This window comes from Pongo abelii, chromosome 5, assembly GCF_028885655.2.
Source record: "Pongo abelii isolate AG06213 chromosome 5, NHGRI_mPonAbe1-v2.0_pri, whole genome shotgun sequence".
Taxonomy (NCBI): Eukaryota; Metazoa; Chordata; class Mammalia; order Primates; family Hominidae; genus Pongo; species Pongo abelii.
Genome location: NC_071990.2, coordinates 152911136 through 152930772, shown reverse-complemented (window position 1 = coordinate 152930772; position 19637 = coordinate 152911136). Strand labels below are relative to the sequence as shown.

At 43.3% G+C, this 19637-nt stretch overlaps 1 protein-coding gene across 1 annotated transcript in view; it reads right to left on the bottom strand.

The window, feature by feature from the left end:
• The window catches only part of AKAP12 (A-kinase anchoring protein 12), a 114815-nt gene that overhangs the window by 51949 nt on the left and 43229 nt on the right, over positions 1 to 19637 (bottom strand). The gene's annotated exons all lie outside the window — the stretch shown is intronic.

The following is a 19637-nucleotide window of genomic DNA, read 5'->3' as shown; positions in this document are numbered from 1 at the left end:
CCTTGTATCTGGGTAAGTGTGCCCACCAGCCATTCATCCACTCATTAATTCATTCATTGGAACACCAGATACATACACTCACCTTTCCAGACCTATTTCAAATATAACCATGAATAAATCAGATGTGTTTCCCAGAGCTTTGAGCTTACAAATTACTATGGAAGGCAGACTTAATCCCCTTTTTACTTTAAAATAATAAATAATGTTTCCTTGCGATTAGATGCAGGTTAAGCATAATTGACTGAACAAGTCAGAAGGCAGATTTTTAAACAAATAATTACTAAACTGCAGCTGTGGAAACTGTCACGAAGGAGGCATACATAGAACAAATAACAATAAACAGAGCCCTCGAGAATGAATCAAGTAGGCTTAAAAAAAAAAACAAAAACAGCCCTAACTGAGGCTGGGGGTGTCCAGGACTTCTCTGAGGAAGCAACGGTAAAGCTGAGACTTCATTTCCACAGGCAAGGGCTGTGTGAGAAAAGGATAAATGGGGTGCAGAGAAGGGAAGCCCCTTGGTGCGAAGGCCAGTGCTCCCAGAGCCCAGCAAGCAAAGAAGACACATATAACACGTGCATTTGGGTCATTGTTTTTCCCTTAAAAATACTACAATGGTCATTTGCAATCCTCCCCATAGGATGCCCTGTGCAATTGATGGCATCAGTTTCAAAATCAGCAGGCATGGCTGGGCGCGGTGGCTCATGTTTGTAATCCCTCCCTCCTCGGGAGGCCGAGGTGGGCAGATCACGAGATGAGGAGTTCAAGACCAGCCTGGCCAACATAGTGAAACCCCATCTCTACTGATAATACAAAAAAATTAGCCAGGCATGGTGGTGCATGCCTGTAGTCCCAGCTACTTGGGAGGCTGAAGCAGGAGAATCACTTGAACCTGGAGGTGGATGTAGGAGGTGGAGGTTGCAGTGAGCAGAGATCGAGCCACAGCACTCCAGCCTGGGTGACGGAGTGAGAAAAACAAAAAAAGAAAACAAAAATGAAAAAACCCACAAAATCAGCAGGCATGTAGGCATGCCCTTGGTCATATAATACTTTTTTTTTTTTTGAGATGGAGTCTCACTCTGTCACCCAGGCTGACGTGCAGTGGGGCGTGATCTCGGTTCACTGCAACCTCCACCTCCCAGGTTCAAGTGATCCTCCTGCCTCAGCCTCCCACATAGCTGGGATTACAGGCATGCGCCACCATGCCTGGCTAATTTTTGTATTTTTAGTAGAGACGTGGTTTCGCCACGTTGGCCAGGCTGGTCTCACTGCTGACCTCAAGTGATCTACCCACCTCTGCCTCCCAAAGTGCTAGGATTACAGGCATGAGCCACTGTGCCCGGCTTGCTCTTGGTCATATTTTTAATCCTGAGAATATAAGTAAAAGAATTTTAAGCTAATAAAACAATAACCATTAGGAACCTAAATGTTTCAACAATGTAATATACAACAATATACACAGATATCTCTTTTATCTTAAAACCAATGTAGGCAGCTACTATTATTTCCATTTTATAATAATGACACCGGGACTCAAAGCAATTCTGGTGGGGTGGGGTTGTCTTGCCCCAGGTCACACAGCTCAGGAATGGGGGCATCGTGGCCCGAAGCCAGCTCCTGCCACCAACTATTTCCAGGGTTTTTCTGTTTAAGGCTCTCAACATAAAGACAGGTGCCATGTTTTGAAGGTCCTCTTACTACACACAATTATAAAATGACTTAAAGGGTATTCCAGGTCTGGAACTGGTCTGGAAAAGGTCTGGTACAGACCTACATGCTACAAAGCAATGTCAACTCTGCACTCCATCTGACATCATTTCATCCTGCTTCCAGGCCAATGAATGACTCTGGCCTCACCACTGACTTAGACCCTGAACGCTGAAGGGACAGTGGGTCCAAGACACACAATCCAGAAGCCTTAAGTTGTGCTAAATTGATTTCACCTGGCTGTTCTCGGCTCCCAGCAAGGCTGTCCTTCAACTGCATGAGCTTCCTCCTGAAATAATACCACCGTAGTTTAATACTTACACTACAGATGGGATTGTTGGCTTCAAAATGCCCATGCTGAGTCCATTTATTAAACAGAATACTCAGATTACATTTCCACTTAAAGTCTTCTCTTACCAAAATATGAAAGATGGGAATTTTAAATGAAACCTAAAGACAAAAGCAGGGGGTAGGGAATGGAGAAGAGGGTAGTGTGTCTCCACAAAGCCCATCAGCAAAAATGTCAGAGTATTTCTTTTTCTTTTTTTTTTTTTTTTTTTTTGAGATGGATTTTCGCTCTTGTCCCCCAGGTAGTCCAATGGCATGATCTTGGCTCATTGTAACATCTGCCTTTTGGGTTCAAGCGATTCTTCTGCCTCAGGCTCCCGAGTAGCTGGGATTACAGGTGCCTGCCACTGCGCCCAGCTAATTTTTGTATTTTTAGTAGAGACGGGATTTCATGTTGGCCAGGCTGGTCTCCAACTCCTGATCTCAGCTGATCCGCCTGCCTCAGCCTCCCAAAGTGCTGGGATTACAGGCATGAGTCACTGCGCCCAGCCAAATGTCAGAGTATTTTAACTAAATATCATTGAGTATGTACAGAGGACTTAGATTTGATTAGTAACAGGAAGAAAAGTTAGGGGAGGAAAGCAGGAATCACATATTATTGTGGGCTCCATGGTAACCCAGTGAATCTTAAACCTAGAAACTGTTGACATTTACAGTTTCATGATATGGCAAACTAAACAGGGAACATAAAAAAGCCATCTTAATACCTCAATTTCAATGCAATAAACTTTGGTCAATTGTGCCTCTTATTTAGGAACCAGAACTCTGAAGTTCTATAGAGTTTAGGGTTCTACAAAGTACCTAAAATTATTGAAAAAATTCTTATAATCCTCTGTGAATTGTCGAATCCAAGATATCTTTAGTTGGAGCCAAACTGAATCTCTTTAAACATGAAGACTATAGCACACAGGCACAAATTTCCGTTTATTCTTTTAGAAATGTTACTGAGCCGGGCACTGTGATGTGCGCTGTAGTCCCAGCACTTAGGAGACTGAGGCAGGAGGGTTGCTTGAGCCCAAAAGTTTGAGGCCAGCCTGGACAACACAGAGAGACCCTCGTCTCCAGATAAAAACATAATTTAAAAAAGAGATGTTACACCAGGTGCAGTGGCTCACGCCTGTAATCCCAGCACTTTGGGAGGCTGAGGCAGGCAGATCATGAGGGCGGGAGATCGAGACCATCCTGGCTAACATGGTGAAACCCCGTCTCTACTAAAAATACAAAAAATTAGCCAAGTGTGGTGGTGTGCACCTGTAATCCCAGCTACTAGGGAGGCTGAGGCAGGAGAATCGCTTGAACCTGGGAGGCGGAGGTTGCAGCGAGCTGAGATCACGCACTCCAGCCTGGGCAACAGAGGGAGACTCCGTCTCTTAAAAAAAAAAAGAAAAAAAAAAGAGATGTTACACACACATAGCAAGGTACATTAGATGATAAAAAGAAGGACCCTTAAAAACTGAGGTCAAATGCTACACATCCTTATATCCTAAGTACGATAATGAATACATTATGAGATAGTAATTTTCAGTAACCACAGGGTAACTGTCCCTACTTGAGAAAGGCACTAGATACATTATTAACTTCAGTAGAAAACAATTTATGACAGTGACGTTACTGAACCTGCGTTTTGAGTCTATTTTACTATGTGAATAGCTTGCGTCCCGCCAGGGTACCCAAGCTTTGACCTCAAGAGTGATGTCTCAGGTGAGCTTTCAGAGCCTATGAGGCACCAACATCCACGCAAAATGGGACTTCATTCCTAGTCAGATTGTCACATTCAGACATGTCCACACTTTTGCAAATCCCACGTGTTGTTAAAGATGGATAATTCCCTTTATTTCACTCCAAATCAAGTGTTTTTGTTTTTTCTTCCATCCCCAAACCATCTAAATAATTCATACCGTTGTTAAAAATTCAGGGACCTCTGAGAGTTATCAATAAGTTAAAGTCACCTCAAATAGAGGAAATCAAACCTACATTCATTTAAGTCTTTTCTGTGTTTTCTACGTGTGTATATATATAGGCACAAGCATTCACTTAAAAAATAATGGGGAACATGTGTTATTTTATGACCTGAGGGTTTCATACGTTGTGGGTACATTTCTTTATTAATAAACATGCACCTTGCTTAACTTCAATCAGTCTCTCTTTTGCCTGCAACTCAAATGGCCACAGAAGACAGGATTTACACACAGCTCTGCCCAGAGAGACCCTGAAAGATGCAGACACAACATAGTGGCACATGGGATAGGAGGCGGTGGAGCCAGATGGGATTCAGTGGAGCCAGATGGGATTCGAGGGCCACCCATTTCAGGGAGGAAAGTAACATTGGGACTTAACTGTTACCAAACAAGAAAGAAGGAGGAAATGTATATTTCACTTTTTCCACTCCGAAGCTTCCTCGCATAGCTTTATCCATCCACCCTGAACTTAGTTTTATAAATAGTTATTTCTTTTGAGATGAGAACTAGACTTGAAAGACACGCTCCTTACACTTAAACATGGTAAGCACCAGAAAACCTATTTTCCCACTGGATTTGTGCTTCAAAAAGCACAAATACCTCCTTTGAACAAATCAAAACCCTAAATGTTTTCAAGCTTATATCCTTTGAGTGGGTCAGCCAGAGTTTATTCCCATGAAGTATTACCACATTACAACTAAACAAGCTGTTAAAAAAAAAAGACCCTAAAAACCTCAAATGTTTCCAGCAACAGTGTTTTCCTCTCATTTCTGTAAGAACAACAACCAAGAATGTCCAAGTGGTAGCCAAGGCACCACCAAAAAACTAGGAGACTTCTCCATCCACTTCCTTCTCCACAGGAGTCCACCACGTGCTAGTGTAAAATGATGAGCCCTTGACAGCTGTCAGGATGCCAGGGGCAGAGGAGGTAAAGCCAACTAAAGCAACCCTTTTCACTGCAGAAGTGATACTCCCGGATCTACATCCTCATTGGACTCCTGCAGTTCACACGGTAGACGAGGCTCCAAAGGGGCAATTCGTCCCACCCAGGGCAGTATGACCAAGAAGCAAACCTGTAAGTGGCCTTCGTGGGAAGGAACCAGAAGCCAATATAACCAGGACACACCCACAAATGATCAAATCATCAGAATTAAAGATTATCTGGAAGGAATTTTAAATCCCATGACAAAACTTGTAAAGAACCTCTTCATTGTGTTTTATCCTTCATTCTAATAGAAAGTGTTTTGAAAATCAATCTTTAAAAATGTCAAACAAAAAAAAATAAAAACCAGAGTACAAATCAGTAAACAATATCCCTGAAAGGCAATTTGGAAATAGGGATAGAATTTTAAATATGCAAACCCATTAGCTACACCACACCATTCTAATAGATATGGCATTACATATTTATGAGGTGCAACACATAATAACTTATAATAGGGTTGGGCGTGGTGCCTCATGCCTATAATTCCAGCACTTTGGGAGGCTGAGGCAGGAGGATGGCTTTAAGCCAGGAGTTCGAGACCAGCCTGGGCAACAAAGTGAAACCCAGTCTCTACAAAGGAAAACTAAATAAGTAACAAATACTTTATAATAGCAAAAAAAACAAAACAAAAACAAAAACAAAAAACCCTTAAATGTCTATCAGTAGAGGGGAGTAGTTAAATTATGAGACGTTCATGCAATAGACAACATCAAAAGCTATGAGGTAGATTTAGACACACTCATGTGTGAAGATGTCCCTGGCTTAAGGGGGAAAAGAAGCAAGTTGCCGAGAATGATTCTTTTATGTGTTTAAAACCAAACCAAACAAAAATAACCCACTGACAAAGAGGGAGAGGAAGAGGAAAAGGGAGAGAGAAAAGGAGTCAATGTTTGTGTAAGCATTTTTTTTAAAGTCTGGAACAATATGTACCAAATCTTTAGTAATGGCTACCTCTATGGCATTGTTGTTGTTTGGTTTTATCCTTTTAGAGGGAAATTGGGAGAATAGACACAGTTTCGTTTTTACTCGCTTTATCATTGTAAAAGTGAAAACACATTGAACCCTAAAACTCATAGCTTCTTAGGCTTCAAGCATGTTAATAACCTCTCTTGCCAGGGTTCATAAATCTTTTAAGATCATCTAGGCCAACAGGCCACACTGCTGGAGCTTTAACTCCTCTGTTTATATCATCTCCAAATGTAAATAACATATTAATGTCCTCAGCTAAGCCATTCATCAAAAACATTGACCGGGACAGAGCCAAGCGTATCATAGTTCTACAGCAGGCCACTGCAGGCTCCTGACAGAGAACACATGTATCCTATGCATTATGTACCCATTTCACAAGTGTGTTTCATATACATTTGCTTCCGCCTTAAGGAAGTTACTTTCACGACCTTGAGCACGTTTCTTGCCTCCCTCATATCTTCCCCATTCTCTGTAAAATGGAGTTAAGAATTCATTTTTAGGCTGGTCTGATGGTAGTGGGTTATCAGAAATTAACATCAGTGTTACTAAAGTTGGTATACAACCCCACACTGCTAAACTTGACTGGCTTTTAAAAAGAAAAACAAAATTTCATTCTTCTTTCTTGTTTTTTTTTTTTTTTTTTTTGAGATGGAGTCTCACTCTGTTACCCAGGCTGGAGCGCAGTGGTGCCATCTTGGCTCACTGCAACCTCCGCCTCCTGGGTTCAAGTGACTCTCCTGCCTCAGCCTCCCAAGTAGTTGGGATCACAGTCAAGTGCCACCACGCCTGGCTAATTTTTTGTATTTTTAGTAGAGACAGGGTTTCACCATGTTGGTCAGGTTGGTCTCGAACTCCTGACCTTAAGTGATCCACCCGCGTTGGCTTCCCAAAGTGTTGGGATTACAGGCGTGAGCCACCTCGCCCGGCCAAGAATTCATTTTTATATACCTCAAAGAATATTTGAAACATCACCAGGAACATATTAAGTTCTTAATAAGTGAACTATTAACATAAATTTTAGCTGTCTTTGTTATACTATTTGTTCTCAATAATTGTGGTCTTGGGAATTACTTGTTCCATGCCTGCGTTCCTCTCTAAAATGAAAGCTCTGGGAGTTATTACCTGTGTTCTCCCTGCTCTGCCCTGAACAATAACACCTGGCAAATGGCAAAAGCGTCTAATCCTTCTGATTTTCTAGGACTAGGCAGGACAAAGGCGGTAAAGGTGGTTTATATAAAGGTCTAAATGGAGGAGGGCCGTCTGTGATTTTTCTTTTCTTTTCTTTTTTAAACTATAGAAGGCATGGGGGAAACAGAAGACAGAACAGCACATACAAGGTCTTGGTTAGAGTCCAAGCTCCTCTCAGCTGTGGAACTTTACCTCTGAGCTCATCTTCCCAGTTACAAACTGAGACTAGTACTATCTCTGGTTTTGGATTGTGTGAGATTCAAATGAAATCATATTTGGGGGAAATTCTCTTTCTAAATAGAAAAGCACTCAGCAGCCATTTTATGAGACTTGGTCCATTTGAGCAAATCAAGGTCCATGTGCTATCCCAGTATTTTCCAGCCCTTATCTCACACTATGGTCACCTTTTATAAATGGTCCTCGTGTTTCTGTTAAGGAGGGTTTCAAAGGAGGCAGCATTTGGTTTGAGTCCGAGATGTGAAATGACAAGGGAATCCAACAAAATTAGACACAGCTCGCTAGAGGCGACACATCTCACTACATCCCAGGACACACGTTCACATGGGGCTGCACCTCAAGACACAGGTACGGCTACAGGTAACATGGCCATAGCCTTGAAATCACAGACTTGCTCACAGGAAGAGAAAAGAAGACACAGTAGCCTTTTTTTTTTGAGACGAAGTCACGCTCTGTCCCCTAGGCTGGAGTACAGTGGCACAATCTTGGCTCACTGCAACCTCCATTTCCTGGGTTCAAGCGATTCTCCTGCCTAAGCCTCCTGAGTAGCTGGGATTACAGGTGTGCACCACCACACCCGGCTAATTTTTGTATTTTTAGTAGAGATGGTTTCATCATGTTGGTCAGGCTGGTCTCAAACTCCTGACCTCGTGATCCACCGCACCTGGCCCATAGCAGCCTTTTTTTTCCCTGAGGTTCCTGGTTGGTTCAGATCCTCAGGTTGCGACGGCAAGTGATCCTGCCCCCACAACACACACACACATACACACACACACACACAAACACACACTCAGAGCTGTGTGGTGTGTATCAGTGAGCCCACCCATCAATGTAACTCAAAGAGCTATCATTAAGACTGATTATTTATTTCATACAAGTCAATAGCTATAGCTCCAATTGGTATATTCACTCTAAAATTAAATACTTCAAACAGCAATCCAGACTGGCAAAAAAAAAAAAAAAAAAAAAAAACCCTTTTATTTCAACCTAGGCATACAATGTATTTTCCAATGTATATTTAAATTTCCAGAAGTAGGCTGAAAATAAGACGGAGGCTAAATGCAGAAATGGGTTATTCCATTGTGATCCAGATTTATGAGAAGTTTAGATGAACAATAGCCCTAATTTTTGTGAGGGAACTGGATCGAATTCTTTAGTCTCTCCATTCCTTCCCCAACAGTCATGCTTTCCAAGAAGTTCAGCCTGAAGATGCTGCATCTCAGTTGCAGGCTAGAGTGCAGGCTAGAGTGAGTGCAGTGGCGTGATCTTGGCTCACTGCAACCTCCGCCTCCCGGGGTCAAGCGATTCTCCTGTCTCAGCCTCCTGAGTAGCTGGGATTACAGGCATGTGCCACCACATCCGGCTAATTTTTGTATTTTTAGTAAAGGTGCGGTTTCGCCACATTGGCCAGGCTGATCTCAAGCTCCTGACCTCAGGTGATCCGCCCACCTCAGCCTCCTAAGGTGTTGGGATTTCAGGCATGAGCCACCGCACCTGGCCGATGTGATTTTTAATTACCTCAAGATATACAGTAAGCACTGCTAAGGCAATCAGGAATATACATTTATATTCCATGAATTTAAAAAAAGATTTAAGGCAATCTGCAAAAGAAAAATATGAGGAGGCCTTTAACTAGCAAGGTTTTTAAAAGAGAGAAAATGAACTGCTTATCAGGTTTCAGAGCTATTATCAAAGCATAGAGTCAAAAGCTCTCTCCAACCACATGAAATTGAGAAGAGGATGTATCCCGGAGTGGGCGTGATTGTAGTGATCTCTAAAAATAAGAAGCCCTTATCTCTGAGAAATTGACCTCCAGAGCTCTCTTCCTGCTGCCAGTTTTCCTCAGGGAAGAGGCAGCAGATCCTCTTGAGGGTGGCAGCAGGTCCCAGGTCTTAACCTACAGATGCTATGAAGCCTCTGATCTTTAAATAAAGCCACTGCTGGTTTTAAATTTCATGATATTTCTTTCCACCCATATATTCAGCAAAACAAAACCAACAAGCCAAAAAAGTCCCCTTACTGCTTGGTGACGTCACTTTAAGCTCGACTGAGTTCATTTGATGGACTGAGAAAAGGGGGTGAACATCTCCTCACCATCACCCAGAGTCCCTGTGGTCCCTTCCCTCCAGCTCCACAGGACGAAAACAACAGGGCCCAGCTGTCTGAACCCCACGTGTCCTACCGCACTTTATCCTGCAGGTCTTTATTCCAAGATGGGGTTTACAGCCTACGCTACATCATCTCACCAACTGCCGAGTAAGAGCTATTCACCCAACAGCAACATTTATCCACTTTCCATACCTGATTGGCTTAGAGCAGCTTTGTCATGCTGTCACATTCGCTTAACTAATTTAATTTAATCCTAGTGCAAAAATTCTAATTTCCAGAATGCCAATATTAATTTTATTTTGTGTTTGAAATGGCAATGCTTGCTATTTAAGGAAGGCGGCTGGAACGGTTTCTGCGCAGCACAAGAGCCTGTGGGCCCGTGAGTGCTGCTTGGTGAGGGGTATAAATACTAGATAGAGAGTTTCTCGCCACTGTCTACAAATCCCAGATTTTTCTGTTTCTTATCATTTTCAGTAAAATTCATGAAAATTAGTTAACCATAATTTCAGGAAAAATAACCCAAACTCATCTTTGGACATGAGAAAGAATGATTGCTAAGAGAGCTCTACTAAAATCATCGGTTGGCTTTTAGCATGCAAAATTAATTCCATTGAACATTAATATTCAAATTGTTGGATGTCTTATTAGAAAATAATGTATTTCGCACATTGCTTATGGAAACCACAAAGGACTGGCCACTACAGGTGAACTCATTTTATCAGGAATGTTGTCTACAAATTAGGCCTCTAAATTCTCAAAGATCGGCATTTATCAAACTGGTATCTGAGAGCATGAGTATACTGGGTGTATCAACACCAACATACCACACATTATCTCAGAAGTGTTCTATGCTCCAGGTTAGCTTGGAAAACTCTGATGTAGACAGAGTTAAGCAGATTTACTTAGAATTTACAGACTCCTTAATGTGCATTCTGAACCACTAAGGAGGAAATCACCACATTTTCTAAAATGAGTTCCTCAAGGAGCCCTCTCTGAGTCACATCTACTAACATTCCCCATAACTAAAGACACCACAGATGCATGCAGTATGTTTTAACACACAACACTTCAGTCAAGTATTCCCTACTTTATAAAAAGTTATAGTTGTTTTTAAAAGTATTAAAACTCCCGAGTTCTCTGGGAAAGTATGTTAAAGAAAACAAAGCACTCTAAATCTGGTTAGGTGGGAGATCAACCATGCTGATTTCAGGCAAAGGGAATTTATAAGATCTCTGCTGGAGATGGGGGCAATAAAAAGCACCACCTACCAATGACAGCAATTCACTGCATGAAGATGGCCTGCCAGAATTCCGTTCTGTGAAATGCCTACCTTGTAATGTTGGCAAACCCCACAGCATTTGGGTCTTAGGACAGAGAGAAGCTCATTAAATCCAACTGGAAGAAAAACCTGTGAATCCTAGACCAAGTCTCTGACACAACCAGTATCTTCCTGTGTGGACACTGTGGACAGTAATTACAGGACATGGGGCATCCCTGGTGCCCCCAACCCCGGCCCCCAATACCAAGAAATGTGTACCTCCCCTGAGGTGGTGGTGATAACATTCCTGGTTAAGAACCACTACTCACAGCCTCATAGAACCAGGAAAGAACTCCAGGCTGAACATGGTGACTCGCACCTGTAATCCCAGCACTTTGGGAGGCCGAGGCGGGTGGATCATGAGGTCAAGAGCTCGAGACCATCCTGGCCAACATGGTGAAACCCTCGTCTCTACCAAAAATACAAAAATTAGCTGGGTGTGGTGGCACTCGCCTGTAATCCCAGCTACTCGGGAGGCTGAGGCAGGAGAATCGCTTGAACCTGGGAGGCGGAGGTTGCGGTGAGTCGAGATTGCACCCCTGTGCTCCAGCCTGGCAATAGAGCAAGACCTCGTCTCAAAAAAAAAAAAAAAAAGAAGAAGAAGAAGAACTCCAAGGCTGAACCTGAAGAATTTTATTCTTTTTTTTCCCCTAAGGTGCTTAAACCAAGAAAATGCATCTCTACTTAATTATGCTGGATCCATGATATGATCTATCTAACACAGATCTTAGGCATATGAGCCATGGTTGCACTGGGTGTCCACTCAGGGGAGAAGAATATGTAATCTGGCAATTCCAAGGATTCCTGTGTTAAGGACAGGGAACAAGCCCAGTACCATGTTACTTACTCTCTCCTTAAGCTTCAGAGGAATACTGGAGTTCTGTGTTTAACAAAAAAGCACCTGACTTCTCTTGATTAGTTATTTAACTTTGGGTCTCAGATCACGTCAAGTTACAGAGCACAGAATACAGACCCCTAGAGCTAGAGCTTTATATTCCAGTGTCATGACCTGCATCGTGAATGTCTAAGACAAGTTCCCCACCACCCACTGCTCTGAGCTGACGCACCTACCAGCTGTTCCGGGCAAATTAATTACCATCTTGACTTCTTGGACCTCCACAAATTCCAATTGCAAAATAAGCAAAATATTATTGTGAAGAATTAGAATAATGAAAATAAATCATCTCAAAACACATTTCTGACAATTCTGGCAATTCTCATGACTAGTTTTTTCTGTGGCTCTGCACCAGCAAATTCATAGTAGGTTTTATCTACAGCACATGTGCAAGTCAAGATCTCAGTTCTCACTTAATTCCTACACACCACTTCATATTCAAGCAATTACTCTCACGTTAAGTGGCTGCTTCTCTCAAAAGAATCCTCATTTGGTAGTAAAATAATTACATCACATCCTTGCTTAGAAATCTGATAATACCAAATGTTTTGAAATCCACTGTGTGCCACAGAAAGGCTACATAGTTTCTGAGTCCAAGAGATAAACAATTTCGACAGGAGGAAACCAGCATTATCCCAAGTCAAGTCTTGATTTTAAAGTCCAAAAAATTTTAGAGGCTAATACTACTTCTTCTAATCAAAGGTGTGTCCCTAAGACAGGAGTATCAGGAACTCCACCTTGAAGGCAGGCAGATATGAGAAACATGTAGTGCCTAATCACTGCACAACTGTCACCTGCTTATGGGGGCAAAGGCGGAGACGGGCAAGAGGAAGACACAAGAAGGTCTCATAAAAAGCTCTTCTCCCATCCTGAGAAGGGATGTTTGTTTGGTTTGTGTTAGGCAGCCCTAGGCAGCACACATCAGCACGCCTTGCAGGCTCTTCACCATGCTGACAGCTGCAATACAGGGAGGTGGAGACAGAAGTTTACTCCAAACTTTGCCAAAACAGGTAACATATTACCATTCAATGAGGAGGATAGTTGAGACCCCTGTTGAAATGAAATACAGTGAGCCTTCCATGTCTGCAGTTCCTCATCCTGCAAATACTATCTTTTCAATCCTTGGTTGGTTGAATCTGAGGCTGGGAACCCCTGGATCCAGAGGGCAAACTGTGGGACTCGAGCATCCTTGTATTTTGGTACCAACAGGGGTGGGAGGGTCTTGGAACCAATTCTTCTAAGATACTGAAGGACAACTGTACTACACACTGTCTGCAAATTTGTAGCTATACTGCCTTTGAACCAGACTGCTTAAACCGATTGCTGATTTTTAACTAAAAACCCAGTTAGAATGTATTGCCCACCCCATTGCAACTTCAATTCTAAGTCCATGCTCCATTCGACTGAAAGAGAAGACAAGCAAAATTGCTTGTCTCCTTTTCAGTAGAATGCACTTGATTTGCAAAGATGGCCTAAGATAATGTGATTTAGCCAAGAATCAATAGTTATTATCCTATTATGTTCAACTCCAAGTATTTGTAGCACAATCACCAAAATGTAAGATACGGAATGAAAAAGTAGCAAATTTCGAATCCACAAACAACTGTCCTGTGTTTGCTAACGAGCATCTATGGGAATTAGCAGATGGAGGCTGAATTCTAAACTGCTTTTCAATGGAAATGTCTCTGCCTCACAGGCTCCTTTCTGAAGCCGGCTAAGCAGAGGGCTCCACTGCCAGAACCTCTGCTGGCTGCAGCACTCAAGATAGAAGGCACTGCACATGGAAGGAAGGGAAAGAGGCCACAAGTCAGCTGGCAGGGATGAGCTATGTTAAGCCATCCCAAGTGACTTCGAGAAATGCCTCCTTATATGTGAAAAAAACTCAAGAAAGTTTCCTATACACTGTGGCATCCATCGGTTACTTAATAAAGTCATTAAACATTTAGCTCTGATAATGGACTTGCAGATGCCATTGTGGATAATCCATTTAGGGTCTGTGGATGCTTAATAGCAAAATTAAAATGATAAATTGAAATGGCTTTCTCTGACGTGTGTGCTTAGTTAGCTCCGTGCGCCACAGCATACAAGCAGCCTCCTGCATACCAAAGTAAGTGACGCGAATCCAGCCCTGCTGCTGCTTGAGCACAGCCAGTGTTTATCAGTCTGCTCAGAGGAAAACAGGGACTTCGCCTAGGGCAACTGATTCCTAAGGGGCAGGCAACAGCAAGACCCCTTCTTAGCTGGTAATGATCCTGCCATGCTTCTCTGGATCCGGCATAGCCCAGGACAGTCAACAGAAAGAGCACGATTTGCAAGCTCACCCATGAAAGGAAATCTCAGCTGAGCCACTCATTAGCTGTGAGACATGTGGGCAAATTTCTCACCCTCTGAGCCTATAGAACGAGGGGTAATACTTTTGTGGGGCTGTTGTTGTGGTTATATCCTAACCCAGTTAAGTCAGAATCTCTGGGAAAGGACCCACATATTAGTAGTTTCTAAGGCTCCCCCAGGTGATTCCAATGGGCAGCTGCTGTCTCAGAGGCATGATACTGACCAAGGGAACCTGACAGGTGGTGAAGGGAACACTGGATGAGGTGATCTGCAGCAACTGGAGACCAGCTCTCAAAAGGAAAGCAAATCAGAAAGCAGCTCCGTTTATGTGCAGAGAGTGGGAGTTTCTATGCAGGTAAGGGTACAGGGAGACCCTAGAAGGACTAACTTCTAAGGAAGAGAAGGGGATTTCGTAGGGGAGAGGGTAAGAAGTAAAAACAAGAATCCAGGCTGGGCAAGGTGGCTCACGCATGTAATCCCAGCATTTTGGTAGGCCGAGGCGGGCAGATCATCTGAGGTCAGGAGTTCAAGACCAGCCTGACCAACATGGAGAAACCCCGTCTCTACTAAAAATACAAAATTAGCCTGGCGTGGTGGCGCATGCTTGTAATCCCAGCTACTCGGGAGGCTGAGACAGGAGAATCGCTTGAAGCTGGGAGGCAGAGGTTGCAGTGAGCCAGGATCATGCCACTGCACTCCAGCCTGGGCAACAAGAGTGAAACTCCATCTCAAAAAAAAAAAAGAAAAGAATCTGGTGAAGGCTGAGAACCATCAGTGAGGAGGACGGGAGAGGAAGCTGGCCTGTGAGAGGTAAGAGGTCTTCGAGGAGTCGTAACTGAACTTCAGGGCCTCATTGCCAGGGGTCAATCTGCTTGGCTTCAGATTTTTTGGGGAATACCCAGTGGCATGGATGTCTAAGTGGAGAAAGACTGTAGTTGGGTGAGGGATGTGCTAGGAGAATGAGATGACGGTGAGTGCTTCTACATTTTGTCTGGCTCAGTCACCTGGGACTGAGCTCGTCATGGTGTCCAACTGATGCCACTGTGGGAACTTCCACCCACCCTCCCTGTAGGGTGTGCAGCGAAGATGTTGGCCTTTCCAGACACTGCCCAGTTTTCCTATCCTCCAGAATGGCCCTGATCAAGTTACCTGAATTCAGTGGAGAAGGAATTCAACAATACTAGTCCTATAAGCATTAATAAGTGCCAGAATAATGTTTCCCATAAAGAAATGATGACTATTCTAAGAACACATTTGTGTTAGTCCACACATTTCTCCAGTCTCAAAAGGAAGCTTCCAAACCATCTTGTTCAGATGCCTCTTCCCATCGGATGCATTACCTTCTAAACACAAAAGTATATCAAACACAACAAAAGCAAAACGCCAGCCATAACCATGCTAGTCATTATGTTACCCAAGGAGGAAAGAATTACAATCCAAGTTCCACAACTGAAGGAGTTGCAAGTTAAACATCTCTCAGCCTTTGCTTTGAATAAGCTAAGAGCCAAGCTAAAACCTCACAAGGGAAAGTACATCTGGGAAAGCCCACCACCCTCCCTTTACAAAGTTAACCTGGTGACAGTGTCTCTATTCAAAATCCCTGTGCTTCCTTTCTCTTACAGGCCAGCCTAGAATGTATTGATTAAGACATTCTAAGAAAGACAAATAACAGCTCTAGTTTCTTTTCTTTCTTATTTTCCTGGTTGTACAAAATTATTCAATAAAACAGTTATATTGCACATCTTGCAACCTTCTTATCAAGACCTTACTCTACTGAGAAAAAAAGGGAGAGTGTTTCTTAAGAAGTGACAATGTACGAGAGGCAAAGCCCTATGGAAACCACATCAACCACAAGATGGGTTTTTGGCTTTTTGCTTTTTTGTTTGGCTGGTTGGTGTTTGCTACCAAATCTATTTTCTCATACTTCTGCTTCTGAAACATGCAGGCTGGTCAGAATATTCACTACTACAAACCCAGTGCTCTAAAAATCAGTGCCTAATTAAAAATATATTCACAGTCTAGCCAAGTGTGGTGAATTTGCGGAGGACCTTGAAGCTGCATAACCATCTCTCTCAACATTAGGGGTGGAGAATATCAGTTTGAATCTCCCCGTCTGCGCTCAAGGGCTGGCTGGTGTTGGTTCTGTTGGAGAAGGGTAGTGACTGTGAACTTGACGTTCATCTCTCACAGCATGTTTTCAGCAATTCTGGTGATTTGGGATTTGTTGCAAATTTTAAAAAGAAAAGAAAAACCTATGTCCTGCAATATCTACTAAAAACAAAAATCCTCCAGCAAAAAATACAAGCCTCAGGAGAAAGAACTTGCAGTAGGTACTGATTATGGCTTGAATAAGTGATCTTACACAAGTGCGTTTTCCATTCTAACAGGAATCCATTAACCTCATTTATAAATCATAAGTTATAGCTGTCAAAAGAGCTTTTAGAGCTGCCAGCTCTTACAGAGCGCATCTAGCGATGCCATTAATCCCTTAATTTTTAGCTTCATCAGTAATACAGTGGAACACAGACCAGGCCTCGTTCCCCACATAAGCACACTTGAAAAATGTGGTCCTGATTTAGGAGGCAGAAGACAGTAATTTGGGAGAAATTCACTCTGTCCTCCAAAAGCATGAGTTTTGACTTCTGAATGGTGGGAGTGGGAAGAGTGACAGGAAGTTCAGGTGTACCCCAAATCCCACAAAATATGAATTAAATACTTCAGGGGCTCTCTGTAATCCTTCACTATAACTCTATCAACTTTATTTTAGCACCCATTGTTTGGAAAGTCCATTTAACCAATGTGCTTGTGACTCTTTTTCTTTCTTTCTTTTGAGACAACGTCTTGCTCTGTCCCCCAGGCTGGAGTACAGCGGCGTGATCTCAGCTCACTGCAGCCTCTGCCTCCCGGGTTCAACCTGCCTCTCAGCCTCCTGAGTAGCTGAAATTACGGGTGCCTGCCACCATGCCCAGCTAATTTTTTTGTATTTTTCGTAGAGTCAGGGTTTCACCATGTTGTCCAGGCTGGTTTCAAACTCCTGACCTCAAGTGATCCACCCACCTCGGCTTTCCAAAGTGTTGGGATTACAGGCGTGGGCCACTGCGCCCAGCCATAATTCTTTTTTTTTTTTTTTTTTCTTTTTTAATACTTTAAGTTCTGGGATACATGTCCAGAAGGTGCAGGTTTGTTACAGAGGTATACAGGTGCCATGGTGATTTGCTGCACCCATCAACCCGTCGTCTACATTAGGTATTTCTCCCAATGCCATCCCTCCCCTAGTCCCCCACCCCGCAACAAGCCCCGGTGTGTGATGTTCCCCTCCCTGTGTCCAGGTGTTCTCCTTGTTCAACTCCTATTTATGAGTGCAAACATGTGGTGTTTGGTTTTCTGTTCCTGTATTAGTTTGCTGAGAATGATGGTTTCCAGCTTCATCCATGTCCCTGCAAAGGACATGAACTCGTCCTTTCTTATGGCTGCATACTATTCCATGGTGTATATGTGCCACATTTCCTTTATCCAGTCTATCATTGATGGGCATTTGGGTTGGTTCCAAGTCTTTGCTATTGTGAACAGTGCTGCAATAAACATACGTGTGCATGTGTCTTTATAGTAGAATGATTTCTAATCCTTTGGGTATATACCCAGTAATAGGATTGCTGGATCAAATGGTATTTCTGGTTCTAGATCCTTGAGGAATCGCCACACCGTCTTCCACAATGGTTGACTAATTTACACTCCCACCAATGGTGTAAAAGCATTCCTCATAATTCTTTAAAATATTAATTAGTAAACATGGCTGGGCCTGGTGGCTCACGCCTGTAATCCTAGCACTTTCCAAGGCCAAGGTGGGCAGATCGCTTGAGTCCAGGGGTTAGATACCAGCCTGAGCAAATGGTGAAATTCCATCTCTACAAAAAATGCAAAAATTGGCTGGGCGTGCTGACTCGTGTCTGTGGTCCCAGCTACTCAGGAGGCTGAGGTGGGAGGATCCTCTGAGACCAAGGAGGGTGAGGCCACAGTGAGCCATGATTGTGCCACTGTACTCCAGCCTGGGCAACAGAGCAACACCCCATCTCAGAAAAATAAAATGAAATCAAAATAAAAAAAAGAAAATAGACCGGGCATGGTGGTTCACACCTGTAATCCCAGCACTCTGGGAGGCCGAGGCAGGCGGATCACAAGGTCAGGAGATTGAGACCATCCTGGCTAACACGGTGAAACCCCGTCTGTACGAAAAATATAAAAAATTAGCCGGGCGTGGTGGCGGGCGCCTGTAGTCCCAGCTACTCGGGAGGCTGAGGCAGGAGAATGGTGTGAACCTGGGAGGCGGAGGTGAGCAGTGAGCGGAGGTCACGCCACTGCACTCCAGCCTGGGCAACAGAGCGAGATTCCGTCTCAAAAAAAAAAAAAAAAGAAAAAGAAAATATACTTACCCTTATCGCTGCCACCCCAACAATTGTGGGACCTTGGTCAAGTCAACATCAGTAGCTTTGGTTCTCACCTGATTGTTTTGTTTTGTAAAAGACCTGAACTCTCTGAGCTCTGAGCTCTAACCTTCTCTGCCTCAGACCACATTCGGGACTCCGTCAAGAGGGGCAACTTACCCTGCTTTGACGCCTGGAAAGACAGAGTACAAAGTGGCTTGTTTAGTCCATATGCGCTTAAATAAATAATAATAGATAACGGACACCTCAGTGGAAAGGATTCATTCCTTAACCACTTAGTTCAAGATCTGTAAGCAAACTAAATGATTTCAAGAAGTATAGACTATAACTGCTAGTGACACAGTCTCCAATATTCACATCTGAGTGACTAGAAAGGGAGAGTTTCTTTGTTTTGTTTTCTGTTTCCTAAGAATGCAAGCCGACGCCCCATCCAGTGAGGGGTGGCGCTTCCTCATGAAGTCGTGTGGGCTTCTGGGAAATGCCCCCTCCCTGCTGTTACTGATCTTGAACCTTGACAGCAAGCAAAGTAGAACGTATGTGTATAGTAACAGCACAGAGATGGAGCAGACAGGTACCAGCCTTCTTGCCAACTTTATTTGAAATGCAAAGAAAATGCTTTCAGCCCGATGTTATTCCTAAAGCAAGTTTGCTTCTGCAGGAAAAAAGGCTTTCCCTAAACAAGTGTCCCATCAATGACTCACTCTCAAAATTGCTGTTGCCTTAATCTTTTAAAAAAATTATCACCTCCATGGCTGTAATCCCAGCACTTTGGGAGGCCAAAGCAGGTGGATCATCTGAGGCCAGGAGTTCGAGACCAGCCTGGCCAACATGGTGAAACCTCGTCTCTACTAAAAATACAAAAAAATTACCCGGGCATGGTGGTGCCCCTGTAATCTCAGCTACTCGGGAGGCTGAGGCAGAAGAATCGCTTGAACTCGGGAGGCGGAGGTTGCAGAGAACGGAGATTGCGCCATTGCACTCCAGCCTGGGTGATAAGTGCAAAACTCTGTCTCAAAAAAAAAAAAAATTATCACCTCCAGAAGATAATCATGTGATAGATGTAGATGATCAATCATAAAGCCTTTGCACTTTTTGAACCAAATACTGACTTACAGGAAATGATGTGCTTTAAATTCAGAGCATACACAGATTA